Consider the following 15,493-nt stretch of genomic DNA (forward strand, 5'->3'; position numbering starts at 1 on the left):
TATATATATATATATATATATATATATATATATATATATATATATATATATATATATTATATAATTTTTATAAATTTTTTTTTTTTTTATTTCAATCTCTTTTTTTTTTTATTTTTTTTTATTTTATTTTTTTTTTGTGGGTTCATGCATAGGCAGGTGCAGTTGGCTAGTTAGCCTTTATGTGACTGTCAGAAAAGTGGTTACAGCAGACAGTCCTCAGATGCTGGGACCCTTTTTAGTTAAGAGTCCTCCTGCAGTGATATCATGGGTGAGTCCATGACAGGTTGGCAGAAGACATGGGAGCCAAACACCCCACACCAGCACATGGAGGTCCTGGGCACGGCTGAGAGAAGTAGACCTATACCCAGAACAGCCAGCTGTAGACTTTCTGACCCTTATGGAGGGGGGGGGGGGCTAGGGAAGGTTGTAAAAAGCCTTTTGGACCAGGCCAAGAGTTCCCTGAGTGGGGTTATTTTTCTGGAGGGTCCCAGGAGAAGTGTACCTGTGGAGGAGGCAAGTGCCGAGAACCCAGTCCTGTGAGAACTAAAGCCTTGGGTAGAAAGAGATGGCTGCATATGGCTTCACATTTGACTTCTGTGAACCGTCCACTAAATATGACTATTGACAAGGACTCCAGAATGTATGTTGATGTGACGGTTATGACATTTTTTCAGTAAGGTGCAGTAACCTCGACATGTAGACATTCCTTCCTTGGGATGTAGTTGGGTACAATATGGTGAAAGGTTTGGCTTCAGCAGGAGGGACAGTTTTCTAGCAAGAAAAAGGAGGGTGGCGGGGACTTGTGCTTTTGGCACCAACGTTCAGTCAACTGTGAAGCCTCTCTTACATGTGTTTGATCTTATGTGCTTGCCATAGCTGACCTCACAGGGCCCCCAAGCTGGAAGAATTCCAGTGAAGACCAAGACAAAATGGTAGCTGGGCCATCAAGGTTGGGAGGGAGTCCGACATTCATTAAAGAATAGATCAAGGCCCAAAGAGGGTTTGTGTATAGGTCTTGGTTGTCATTGCTTGCTGTCTAGGCAACAATGGAAGTGTTGGCCCTTCCCCTAGCTAAGTGTCTTTACTTCAGTATTTGAGTCACTGATCTTGTACAGGAACTCTTAAAAGAGGAAATCATTGGCAGCCTTCATGTTTCGCTCTGGGCGAACTGGAGGAATGAGCACTCATTTAGCTTGCTCCTCCAAGATTGTGCCTACACCACCATATATGCAATTGGAAACCGGGTTGCTGGCCAACACAAGAACTCGTTATTTTTGCGTGTGTGGTTGTGCCTGACCTTACAAATGTGCTTCTGGAAGAATGTCTATGGCAGTGATGGCGAACCTTGGCACCCCAGATGTTTTGGAACTACATTTCCCATGATGCTCTTGCACTCTGCAGTGTAGTTGAGCATCATGGGAAATGTAGTTCCAAAACATCTGGGGTGCCAAGGTTCGCCCATCACTGGTCTATGGGAATGTTTGACTATTCTTCCAGAAACACATTTGTAAGGTCAGATACTGATGTTGGGCCAGAAGTCCAGGCTCGCAGTCGCCACTCTAATTGGCCCCAAAAGAGCGTTCTATTGGATTGAAGTCGGGCACTCTGTTCAGGCCAGGCAAGTTCCTCCACCCCCCCCCCCCCCCCCCCCCCACCCCAAAACTTGCTCATCCACTCTATATTGCCAAAACTATTGGGCTACCCCTTCAAATCATTTGGAGGATTATGGTGAAGGATTGATTTCAGGGATTGGGCTTGGCTCCTTAATTCCAGTGTAAGGAAACTCTTAAGGTGTCAAAATTCTCCAAAATGTCTGAGTATTCTATGTTCCCCAACTTTGAGGGAACAGTTTGGGGATGGCCCCTTACTTGTTCCAACATGACTGCACAAAGCAAGGTCTATAAAAAATTATGGTTGAGAAACTTTGGGGTGGAATAACTTGACTGGACTTCACAGTCCTGACCTCAACCCTATGGGTTACCTTTGGGATGAGTTGGTAGAGACTGTGAGCCAGGCCTTCTCGTCTAACATCTGTGCCTGACCTCACAAAGATGCTTCTGGAAGAATGGTTAAACCTTCTGGACCGCATTCCCAGAAGAGTTGAAGCTGTTAGCTCCAAAGGGCTAACTCAATACTGAAACCTAGAGCCTAAGACACCCTTAAAGTTCATGTGCGTGTAAAGGCAGATGTCCCAATAATTTTGATAATGGAGTGTATCTACGAACTATTGTCTTGTTTTCTGGTCTTTGTACCATCATATTTTGCTTACAATTTCTTTGTTGTTCAGGTGGTCCACGTGTGGTTCTGGAATCGCCTTCAGTCTGTGGTTGCGAAGGAAGCCTAATAACAAATGAACCACAATCCATTGTCCTCATTTGGAGTTTTTTTTATTTATTTATTTTTTTTTTCTCATCGGGAAATGCCATTTCTAGTATATATGTCTGGGTCAACAGTTATGTACAACCATGCTTTTCACCACAAAAAAACATGTTCGAACAGCATGTGCTTCATGGATTGCAGCTTTGAAACCATATCTATTAACTTTGAGTCTAAGACTTCTTTCAAATGGGACTACTGGCCTTCCTTACTTCTATTGGGATTATGTCCTGGCCCCAGTATGAAGACTTTATTTATTTTGTTTTTTTGTATATATTCATTTAAATTTTAGACACTTTTTTTTTTTTTAATGCTTTGCTAGACTCTTGATTAACTTTTATCTTCTTTTTGCCATTATCTACCTTTGATCTACAAATTGGATGTCTCTCCTTCCTAAATCCTTCGTAAATTAGAGGTGTTGCCTAGGGAGAGCTCAGGTTCTTTGTTATCAAATGAGAGGATGATATAAGTAAGTGGCTTGTTGGGAGGGTTTTATTCTGTGTTTTTACTTTGTTTTAAAATGCCTTCTATGTCAACCCAGTTTTAATATATGTTGCTAGCAAGGTTAGGATTAAAAGGACCTCCTGAAGTTTGGATACCAGATACCTGACTCCCAGCTTGAGGGTTATGGGGCCTGGCTATAGAGATGGCCATTTTTGAGTTGGAGTGTTAAGAGGGGAACTGAGCGATCAATGGTATGCTGTCCCTCAATGTGCAAAATGGCCCATCTGTTTCTAGGGGAGATATATAGAAAGCTTTTTGTAGTGAGACTTTTCCATTGCAGTCTACAAATGCTAGACCCCCTGGCTGTTATGCTGGCATACTTGTTTCATTACTTTGTAGGACTAGCCTAGAACAAGTGTGCCGATCGGAAACTTCTGTGAAAAACCCAAAAAGTTTTAATTGCCTACCTGTTCTTGGGTTGGTAACTCAAGTTTGAGGCCGGGTTCACCGAAGTGCAGCGTGGTTCCCAGCCTGGGGTCTGGTGCATTTCTGTTTTTTACTGTTCAGGTCCAAATGTTTTCCTGAATTTACACTTGAACCAGACCCCCAAAAACTCACAGGACCCTTTTGGAAACTGCAGCGCACCAGTTATGTGTGAACCGGTTCCATTGAGAGCCGGTCACACTCGCATGTCATGTGCAAACTGAATGCGGTTTTCACTGCATCCAATTTGCATATGTTACATAGTAAGGTTGAATAAAGACACTAGTCTATCCAGTTCAACCTGAGTAAGTGTCTATAATTATCCCTATCCTTGTACATTGCACACTCACATTGGTCCCTTCCCTCAAGAAGCCCATGATCCCCATTCATATACCCCTTAAGAGTCAATTTTGGACAGAAGCCAATTAACCTACCTGCATGTCTTTGGAGTGTGGGAGGAAACCGGAGTACCTGGAGGAAACCCGCACAGGGAGAACATGCAAACTCCAGGCAGGTAGTGTCGTGGTTGGGATTGGAACCAACAACCCGTCTTACTGCTAGGTGAGAGTGCTAACCACTACACCACTGTGCCGCCTATGTGAACCCGGCCTGGAAACTTGTTGGGTGGGTAGAATAACCAAGAAGGTGGCGTTTACAGGGAAGAAAAGCTATTGAAGTCAAAATAACTTGGTAAAGGTTGACGGAAGGTTGAGGTGGTGTGTTTTTTGTTTTCTTAACCCCTTTAACTCCTTATAACTGTGCACATGCCTACATTAGTCTAGAATTGTAACATCAAACCTCTTCTAAAACTGGTTAAGTTTCATCTCCTGACTGAATATTGTCACATCTGTTAGTTTTAGCACAAATGTCCCCTCCCTTTCTGCAGCCTTATCCCGGGTTGCCCCCTCCCTTTCTGCAGCCTTATCCCGGGTTGCCATGTATTTTTGATTGCACATGTATGTATACATGTAACTATGTAACTATAGTCACTTCGATCAAAGAGTAAAAAGGCAACTTCAGCATCAAAGCATTACAATTTTTATATATATATATATATATATATATATATATATATATATATATATATATATATATTTTCTCTACCAATGGGCTTGTAAAGGCCGTGTGGATGAAATCTGGAGTCTTGGCTGTAATAGATTAGCCACTTGACCCTAAAATGTGACTCCACATTCAATGTTCTTATGAAGACATCTGGGCAAATATGAAGTGAGCAAAATCTCTACAGATGTTCAAATGAGGGAAGCGGGGTGGGGAAGATCTGTTCTCCCACAGGTGGTAGGTCACTGGTTTTCTGTCTGGACATCATCTGTAATTGAGCAATTTGATCTCCATACTGTTGTAACATAACATCTGTGAAAAGTGGCTTGAGTGAATCTTTTAGGCTGCATTCACACCTGAGCGTAGTGTCTTTGTTTTTCCAGTGTTGTGCTCAATTTGTCATGACTGACCTTTATTTTTTTAATAAAAAGTTTCTGAACTTTTGGCTGTGTGTTTGTTTATTTTTTTTATTTATTTTTTTTTTTTTTTGGTCAATAGTAGAGAAACTACTTGTTTCTAGGGATTTTAGCTAGGCCATTTTGTGTGGTGGTGGCGGCACAAAGGGTGGATTTTGCTGTTGATGCAGGAATGGCACGGGAATAGACAGGAGTTGTTGTTTGCTCTTTGGAAAAATTGCTTTTATTCAGTTTGGACTGTAATGAAGGAACTGCATTTAATGTTATAATTTCACACGTATGTATGTTTTAGGTGCACACTGTGCAGATGAACTGTACACGATCTGTAATTACTGCAGCTGCCTGTGATATAGGCCCAGCAACTGCGGTAGCTTTAGGCCGCGTACACACGGGCGGACTGTCTGTCCAACTTAGTCCGCTGAAACACATTTCAGCGGACAGTCCGCTCGTGTGTGGGCTTCAGCGGACTTTTTCAGCGGACAGTCTGGCGGACTAAGTCTTTCAGAATTTCCGTAATATTGTCCGTCCAACTTTGGTTTCAGCGGACAGTCCGCTCGTGAGTAGGCAAGTTGGACAGACTAAGTATGGCGCATGCTCAGAAAGGATTTACATGGCCGAAGGTTGCATTGCAGTGTATTGGACGTCGTTTTTCTAGTCCCGTCGTACGTGCTGTACACGTCATCACGCAAGCTTTCAACGGACTGTCTGCTCATCGTGTGTGGTCAAGTCCGTTCATTCAAAAGTAGGACGGACTGTCTGTCGGATTGTCTGACGGACTTAGTTGGCCAGACAGTCCGCCCGTGTGTACGCGGCTTTAGGTGTACACTGTGCAGGTGGCACAATACACAAACTGTAATTGCAACAGCTTCAAATAAAATTGAAAGATACTGTCTCTCCGCCAACGCGACACACTAAGCATACACTTATATAGTGTGGGGCATGTACTAAACCCCCCAAGCCATAATTGGCCAAAGCCACCCTGACTTTGACCAATTACAGCTCGCTGTACAGACGGTGCTGTGGTTGGCCAAGCATGTGGGTCTTAGTGCATGCTTGGCCAATCGTCAGCCAGCAATGCACTGCGATGCCAAAGTGAATTCTGGACCGTGACACACAACTTGAATTTGTTGTGAACGGCCCGCAATGTTCGGAATTCGCCAAACGGTCTAACAGCCGATGTTCAAGTTGGACATGGGTTCGACTCGAACACGAAGCTCATCCCTAGTCCTGGGATTCCCTGCATTGTGTAGAGTGCGAACCCACCCCATCCGTCGGGCACCTGCGATTGCTCGTCTCAGAGCAGGACCGTGTGTGTGTGTGTATATATAAACACACCAGGTCTTGTCAGGTGAGAGGAGACCGGTCTGTGTGTTCCCATTAGAGGAACACCGATCAGACTCCTCCCCTTAGTCCCCCTCCCCCTACAGTTAGAATCACTCCCTAGGACACATTGTTAACCCTTTGATCACCCCTTAGTGTTAACCCCTTCTCTGCCAGTCACATTTATACAGTAATCAATGCATTTAAAGAGGAAGTAAACCCTGATGGGTTTACTTCCTTTCATTCCCTGCAAAGGCAAAGCATAATGGACTACTATGCATCGCATAGTTGCCAGTTATGTGTCACTTACCTGACACAGGAGCCAGCGAAGTCACCGCTGTCCCCTGTAGTTCCGAGCGTCCATCTTCTTGGTGGGTCTCGCTGCTCCGGCGCTGTGATTCGCCGGACCAGCCATGACGTCACTCCCGCGCACGGGAACCGACATGCGCGGCATCTTCGTACTTGACGAAGCTGCGCTCAGTGCGCCGCTGTCTACGATGCATGCGCCGTACACAGCGGTGCCTGTCTTCGGGCAAATATCTCCTAAACCGTTATAGGTTTAGGAGATATTTCTTGGACCTACAGGTAAGCCTTAATCTAGGCTTACCTGTAGGTCAAAGTGGTTTTGTAAGGGTTTACAACCACTTTAATAGCACCAATCGCTGTATAAATGTCACTGGTCCCAAAATGGTGTCAAAAGTGTGATGTGTCTGCATTATTGCAGTCTCAATTAAAAATCAATAAATGTTGTTATACATCAAAATTGACACTTTTTTTTTTTTTAATATATCGCAAAAAATAAAAACCACCAGAGGTGATCAAATACTACGAAAAGAAAGCTCTATTTGTGGGGAGGAAAAAATATCACTTCATTTTGGTTTAATGTCACGTGACCGTACAATTCTCATTCAAAGTGTGACGGCGCTGAAAACTGGCCTGGGCAGGAAGGGGGTGAAAATGCCCAGTATGGAAGTGGTTAAAACAACCCTCTTTAAGAATGTGGGGGCTGTTTGATTTGTGATGTAAAATCTGGGAACAAAAGCACATTTGGGAGACTTGTAGACTGCTACACACCATGAGGAAGCTGTTTTAGCTTCAGACATAGACACACACACATTTAATTATATTCTGGAAATGAAGATTGTGTGTGTATAACTACATTATTGATATTTTTTATATTTTGTGTTTTTTAATATTTTATTAAATCCATTTTGAGTTTACACAAGAACCAAATGGATTTTCTTGGAACTTTTCTCATCAATATAAGTTACGAAATATTGAGAGAATATTATACTTAACAGTGGCGAGCCTCAGCCAGTTTCATTATGTCCAAATCTCAAACGTTTTTGAATGAATTATTTCTTCTGTTTGAAGAGACGGAAGACGGTTGTGTATTGTCATTAAATTATGATGTCCAGGAGGAATAAAAATAGAAAAATGAACTTTCAGCATCATCGAATGAACAGACTCGCAAGAGCAAGATTTTTTATTTTATTTATTTTTTTTTAACGTAATTTCCCGCCAAGATGGAACGCTGGTTACATGAAGAAAGTCCATCCTAAATTGGTAATTTTATTGATTATCTAGTGAGAGTAAATTAGGTTTCAAAATGTGTTCAAGATGATGAATTATGGTGTTGCACGATGAATGAATGCCTACAGGCTAATAAGATACAAAAATCTAAATGTCCTTTTAAGAGATTTAGCAAACATGTTAGAAATGTAATGAAGTTAAAGTTTTTAACACAATGATCTTAAAAGTTCTTACTAGGAATGTTTGTATAAAAGGGAAAACAAAGACTCAGCAGGATAAGTGTATGTGCTAATTGTTTGATGTTTGACTGAGCAATTAGATGATTTGCAAAGTTCAATTCAAATGATTTTCAGTTGCCTGAATTTCGGAATAATGTAAAAAAAAGGATTTGTATAAATTCTAATGCAGAGTCAAGCAAGAGTTTTAGAATCTGCACTATTGGTAATTTCTAAACAGAAGTCTTTTGTATCAGGTATGCAGTCTATAGAAATTGATGACCAGGAAAATGCAGTTTTTGCTTGAAACAAACTTAACCACTTGCCGACCGCCGCACGACGATATACGTCGACAGAATGGCACGGGCAGGCATATGGGCGTACCTGTACGTCCCTGCCTTTCCGCGGGTGGGGGGGTCCCCCCCCCCGGTGCCAGCGGCGGTCGGTATTCGTGCAGGAGCGATCCGGGATGAGGGGGCGGCCATTCATTCATGGCCACCCCCTCACGATCGCTCCTGACGAATGGAAGTGAAGCATTGCATCACTTCCTCTCCTGTAATGTAAACACAGGCAGAGGAAGTGATGTAATCTCTCCTCCGTGTCGGTATTTTTGCTTCCGGCACCGAGGAGAGAGGATCGGTGAGTTGCACCAACACAACACTACACAGTAGAACATGCCAGGCACACTCACACCCCCCCCTTCACCCCCCGATCACCCCCCCAATTACCCCTGCCCCCCCAGTCACAGTGACACCAATTGCTTTTTTTTTTTTTTTGCATTGGTGTCATTTGTGACTGTAATAACTGTTAGGGCAGTTAGGGTTAGCCCCCTTTTAGTTCTAATGTACCCCCCTAACCCCCCCAATAAAGGTTTAACCCCGTGATCACCCCCCGTCGCCAGTGTCACTAAGGCTGGGTTCACATTGCAGCGGTTTATGAGAACGGATGTGATTCGCACTGCAGTGCAAATCACATCCGATCTCTGTGCGATTCGAGTTCAGCCATACAGATAGTATGGCTGAATACCCGCCGCACCCGCCGCAAATTCGCACGGGACCCTTTTTTTGGTCCGCAGCAGAATCGGATCGCATGGGTGTTCACACCATGCGATCCGAGTTTGCAGATCGCACTGCGATATGCGAACTGATCTGGGGGTGTCATTAACATTTCACTGACACTCCCAGCAGTTTGCATAGGGCAATGTGAACTGCCGCTGGGAGGCATGCGATGCGGGAACCCGCCGCGGATTCGTGGCGTTCCCGCATCGCTCCAGTGTGAACCCAGCCTAATAAGCGATCGTTTTTCTGATCGCTGTATTAGTGTCACAGGTGACGCTAGTTAGGCAGGTAGGTATTTAGGTTCGCCGCAGCTTTTTATAGCGCCAGGGACCCCCATATACTACCGCATAAAGCCCCCTGATTGCCCCCTAGTTAACCCTTTCACCAGTGATCACCATATAACTGTTACAGGTGACGCTGGTTAGTTATTTTTTTATAGTTTCAGGGCACCCGCCATTTATTACCTAGTCTCACTAGTGTACCCCTAAATTTAGGGGTGTCTACTTTCCAAAATGGGGTCATTTGGGGGGGTTTGTGCCATCTTGGCATTTTATGGCCTTCAAAACTGTAACGCCCTTAGAAAGCCTGAAGGCGGTGCTTGGTTTTCGGGGCCCCGTACGCGGCTAGGCTCCCAAAAAGTCCCACATATGTGGTATCCCCGTACTCAGGAGAAGCAGCAGAACTTATTTTGGGGTGTCATTTCACATATGCCCATGGCATGTGTGAGCAATATATCATTTAGTGACAACTTTGTGAAAAAAAAAAAAAAAAGTTTGTAATTTTCCCGCAACTTGTGGCCAAATATAAAATATTCCATGGACTCAACATGCCTCTCAGCAAATAGCTTGGGGTGTCTACTTTCTAAAATGGGGTAATTTGTGGGGGTTTTGTGCCATATTGGCATTTTATGGCATTCAAAACTGTGATAGGTAGTGAGGAGTGAAATTATAAATGTATGCCCTTAGAAATCCTGAAGGCGGTGCTTGGCTTTTGGGGCCCCGTACGCGGCTAGGCTTCCAAAAAGTCGACCACATGTGGTATCCCCGTACTCAGGAGAAGCAGCAGAATGTATTTTGGGGTACAATTCCACATATAACCATGGCATGGCATGTGTGAGCAATATATCATTTAGTGACAACTTTGTGTCATTATTCAATCGCTTGAGGCAAAAAAAAAATATTCAATGGGCTCAACATGCCTCTTATCAATTTCCTTAGGGTATCTACTTTCCAAAATGGGGTCATTTGGGGGGGTTTTGTACTGCCCTGCCATTTTAGCACCTCAAGAAATGAGATAGGCAGTCCTAAACTAAAAGCTGCGTAAATTGCAGAAAACGTACCTTAGTTTGTAGATGTGACAACTTTTGCGCAAACCAATAAATATACAATTATTGACTTTTTTTTTTTTACCAAAGACATGTGGCTGAATACATTTTGGCCTAAATGTATGACTAAAATTGAGTTTATTGGATTTTTCTAATAACAAAAAGTAGAAAATATCATTTTTTTTCAAAATTTGCGGTCTTTTTACGTTTATATCGCAAAAAATAAAAATCACAGAGTCAGTCAAATACCTTTAAAAGAAAGCTCTATTTGTGGGAAAAAAAGGACGCAAATTTTGTTTGGGTACAACATTGCATGACCGCGCAATTACCAGTTAAAGCAGCGCAGTGCCAAATTGTAAAAAGACCTCTGGTCATTGACCAGCAAAATGGTCCGGTCTGAAAGTGGTTAATGAATAAAGATGCAGAATGCACACAAAGTTTAGACAAAGGCAAGATGGCGATCAGTGGCCACATCCAGGTATGGTGAGATACACATCACAGGCAGAACCAAAGCTTCAGAGCAGACAGGAAATGCCAATTGCCTTTATGGTAATAAATGTGGTCATGTACAGAAAAAAAGTTTAAAATATAAATTAGATTCACAAAGAGAAACTTTGGAATTAGAAAATTAGAAATTTTGCTGAGCAATTTATTCATCTTTGTCCAAACAATGGGTTGATTTTTGCCTCAAGTCAAACAGATCAGTACACGGACTATTAATGACAGTTCCATTAATATGACAAACAATGTTGTCAATGAGAGAAATTGATTAATTCCATTGCCAAAATCGGGATTAAAAGATGTTTTGACTCCTCCAACATTAAATTGTGTTGCTTCAATTTTATTAGATGAAAGTGGAAGATCATTTATACAAGGTTTATTAAATGGTAGGAAAACTAGATTTTAATAGATTTATGAGCTGAACTCAGTTTAACTAAACACAAGTTACCTGTGAATATCGATTCTCCAAAATGTAATTTTTATTGGTTTCAGTGGAAAAGAAAATACAGTTGCACCTAAAGTTTCTAATGGGACTTTTGAAATTCCAGGACTTTTGAAAACTAACATTGACATCTGATGTTGTCAAAATGCAGAGAATATTCTTGGCATGCATGTGATTTGTAAACTAAATTGGATTATTGATTGATTTAAGTAATTCTACTATATATCGAAAGATTCACCTAGGCCCAAATCTATGTTTATAGATCCTTCCATGTACAGTAATGTTGGAAGTATTTGTACAGTAATTTCTGACATTAGATTAGAATTGGCTACATGCAGGAACCAATCTCTTATTGGAAAAATTTGGTTCGATCACATAAAAATCTTTGGAGTCAGACCAAAATTGATACAGGTGTGTGTATGTGTGTGTGTTTTTTTTTTTTTTTTTTTGTCTTTTTACCAGTGGCTGACCGCCGCACACCAATGTACGTCGGCAGAATGGCACGGGCAGGCAAATGGGCGTACCTGTACGTCCATGCCTTCCCATGGGTGGGGGGGCCCGATTTTTACGCTGCTTGATTTTTACTCACTGTTTGTTTTTCACCGAAGATCTCTATAGCTCTATTGTGGACCAAAGCAATTTGTACGCTGGTCAACACATCGCCACTATTCCCCGGTCCTCCCTTGCCAGACATTGGAAACCAATTACGGTTTCCGAATTTAAGATCTTTCTGGGCCTTTCCCTCAACATGGGCATAACCAAAAAGAGTGAGTTGCGGTCATATTGGTCCACTGACCAAATTCACCATATGCACGTGTTCTCTGCTTCCATATCCAGGGCACGATATGAGTAGATTTTGCAGTTCATGCACTTCAATGACAATGAACTCTGTCATCCTCGTGGAGACCCTGAATACAATCGGCTCTACGGAATTCGGCCCCTCATAAACCACTTCAACCAGCGTTTGGCAGACTTGTTTACTCCCCATCAAGTTGTCTGCATTGATGAGTCCCTGATTACGTTTTCTGGCCGCTTGTCATTCAAACAGTACATTCCCAACAAGCGTTCCAGATACGGGGTCAAGGTGTATAAGCTCTGTGACAGGGCCACAGGCTATACACTTAGTTTTATGGTTTATGAGGGTAAAGATAGTCGCGTAGAGCCGGAGAACTGCCCTGACTACATAGGAAGCGCTGGCAAGATGGTGTGGAACTTGGTGTCACCCTTATTCGGAAAGGGGTACCATTTATATGTGGACAATTATTACACAAGCGTGCCACTGTTTAGTCACTTGTTTTGATCAGCAGATTGGAGCATGTGGCACCGTGCGACCTAATCGCCGGGGCTTTCCCCAGCGGCTTGTAGATTCTCGTCTTAGGCTGGGGGAGAGAGCCTGCTTGCACTGTAATAATTTGCTCGCTATGAAGTGGAGGGATAATAAGAATGTTTGTTTGTTTTTGTTCTCACCTCCCTTCATGCAGACACGACGGTCCAAATTCATACGGCGACTGGTATTGTGGAGAAACCCCTCTGTGTCCACAAATATAACCTTAACATGGGAGGGGTGGACCTCGATTACCAGTTGTTGGCACCGTACCTAGTTGCCCGTAAGGCAAGACGCTGGTACAAAAAAAGTGTCTGTTTTATTCCAATTGGCTATGCTGAATGCTTATGTACTACACAGAGCTTCAGGACGGACTGGATCCTTCCTTAAATTCCAGGAGGATATCGTCAGAGCCCTTCTGTATCCAGGCGGTGCTCCACCTCACCTTCCCCAACCAGATGCAGTAAGACGGATGTATGAGAGGCATTATCCTTATGTCCTCCCGCGTACCCCTACCCAACGAGCCCCCCAAAGAAAATGTGTCTGCAGGAAGCTCGGATATAGGTGTGACACCCGTCATTATTGTCCCCTCTGTCCTGACAATCCTGGTCTTTGCATTGGTGAATGTTTTGAACGCTACCATGAACTAGTTGAGTTTTAGAGTAGGGTACAGCATTGCACAGACTAGGCACACGTTCACAGGGTCTCCCAAGGTGTCATCGCATTTTGAGACCCAAACCGCTGGAATCGTTACAACAGAACTGTTAAAGTTACATAAAGTGATATATATATAATAGTCGATTTATTGTTCTCTCTATTTTCTCTCTGTTCTGCTCCTTTGTACTGCATTCTATTCTGCAATGTTTTATTGTTAACCATTTTTTGTATTCAGGTACGCCATTCAGCTGTAGCATGGATTTATTTATCTTGACAGCAACAGCGTTTGCTCCCACGATACATAAAGCCATGACTGCAGCGCTGTTGGAGGTGATTTCACCACCACAGTTAAAAAAAAAAAAAAAAAAAGAGCATATATACCGAAGCATGGGGGCAGCAGGGGTGGAGGAGCGATTTGCTCCTACCTTTTGTGGGAGGATGCCCCCATGCTTCGGCATATATATATTTTAGGCACAGGTTGCGTTAAATGTTTATTTTTTGCAATTTTTTTTTTGTATTTGCTTTGCAGGTATTGTAAGTCCTACTGTTATACTGTAATGTTACTTTTTTTTATTGTTAACCATCATTTGCTTAGCAGGTACGCCATTCAGCTACAGCGCAGATTTATTTAACTTGACAGCAACAGTGTTTGCTCCCACAATACATAAAGCCGTGACTCCAGCGCTGTTGAAGGTGATTTCACCACCAGTTAAAAAAAAAAGAGCATATATGCCAAAGCATGGGGGTGGAGGAGCGATTTGCTCCTAACTTTTGCGGGAGGATGCCCCATGCTTCGGCATATATAAATGGTGCATGTATGCCCACCATTAGAAGTGGGTGGATGAAGGGAGGTATTCTAATGGTGGGCATATGTATGTATGTATGTATGTATTCAGCCCACAGGCTGCATGAAAAAAAAATTACATTATATGCCCAACCAGTTCCAGCAACGTACTGGCATGTTGCTGGACTTTGAGTGCTTATACCAGAATGATGCCTGCAGGTTTAGGTATCATCTTGGTATCATTCTTTTCAGCCAGCGGTCGGCTTTCATGTAAAAGCAATCCTAGCGGCTAATTGGCCTCTAGACTGCTTTTACAAGCAGTGGGATGGAATTCCCCCCCCCCCCCCCCCCGGTGGTTCTGCCAGCTGACCATAGAGCTGATCAGAGACCAGAATGGCTCCAATCATCTCTATGGCCTAAGAAACCGGAGGCTACGAGCATTTCATTAACCACTTCAGCCCCGGAGGATTTTACCCCCTTCCTGACCAGAGCACTTTTTGCGATTCGGCACTTTAACTGACAATTGCGCTGTCGTGTGACGCTGTACACAAACAAAATGTGCATCCTTTTTTTTTTTTCCCCCACAAATAGAGCTTTATTTTGGTGGTATTTGATCACCTCTGCAGTTTTTTTAAATTTTTTACACTATAAACAAAAGAGCGACAATTTTGAAAAAAACACAATATTTTTTACTTTTTGCTATAGTAAATATCCCATTTAAAAAAAAAAATTCCTTAGTTTAGGCCGATATGTATTCTACTACATATTTTTTGGTTAAAAAAATCGCAATAAGCGTACGTTGATTGGTTTGTGCAAAAGTTATATCTTCTACAAAATAGGGGATAGATTTATGGCATTTTTTTTTTTTTTTCTAGTAAGGGCCGTGATCTGCGATTTATTTTTTATTTATTTAAAATAAATCGCAGATCACGGCCCTTACTGCGACATTATGGCGGACACATCGGACACTTTTGACACCTTTTTGGGACCATTCACATTTACACAGCGATCGGTGCTATAAAATTGCACTGATTACTGTGAAAAATGTGATTGGCAGGGAAGGGGTTAACACCAAGGGGCGCTGCGGGGGTTAATTATGTTCCCTATGGGAGTGATTCTAACTGTGGGGGGAGGGGGACTTACAAGGGTAGGAGACCGATCGGTGTTCCTCTGTACTGGGAACACACCATCGGTCTCCTCTCCACTGACAGGATGTGGATCTGTGTGTTTACATACACAGATCCACGGTCCTGCTGTGTTCCTGGGCAATCGCGGGTGCCCGGCGGACATCGCAGCCGCTGAGCACACGCACTTGGTCCCGAGCGATGCCGCAGGTGCACGGGCGAGCGCTCCCTAGACTGCCGGGAATGAGAGCATGGGAGATCCCATCTGCGGGCGTCATATGACTATACGCCGGTGTTAAAGTGGTTTGCATTCTTTCGAATCCTGATTAGAATTAGCCTGCCTATGTTACGCCCCTTGTTGCCATAAACGTACAATTGTAATATTAATGTGATCCGTACATAATCATTTGTATAAAAACCTTCAACTGCGTCA

Source organism: Lithobates pipiens, unplaced genomic scaffold, assembly GCF_037356315.1.
Source record: "Lithobates pipiens isolate NorthernLeopardFrog02 unplaced genomic scaffold, aLitPip1_a1.2 Scaffold_19, whole genome shotgun sequence".
Classification (NCBI taxonomy): domain Eukaryota; kingdom Metazoa; phylum Chordata; class Amphibia; order Anura; family Ranidae; genus Lithobates; species Lithobates pipiens.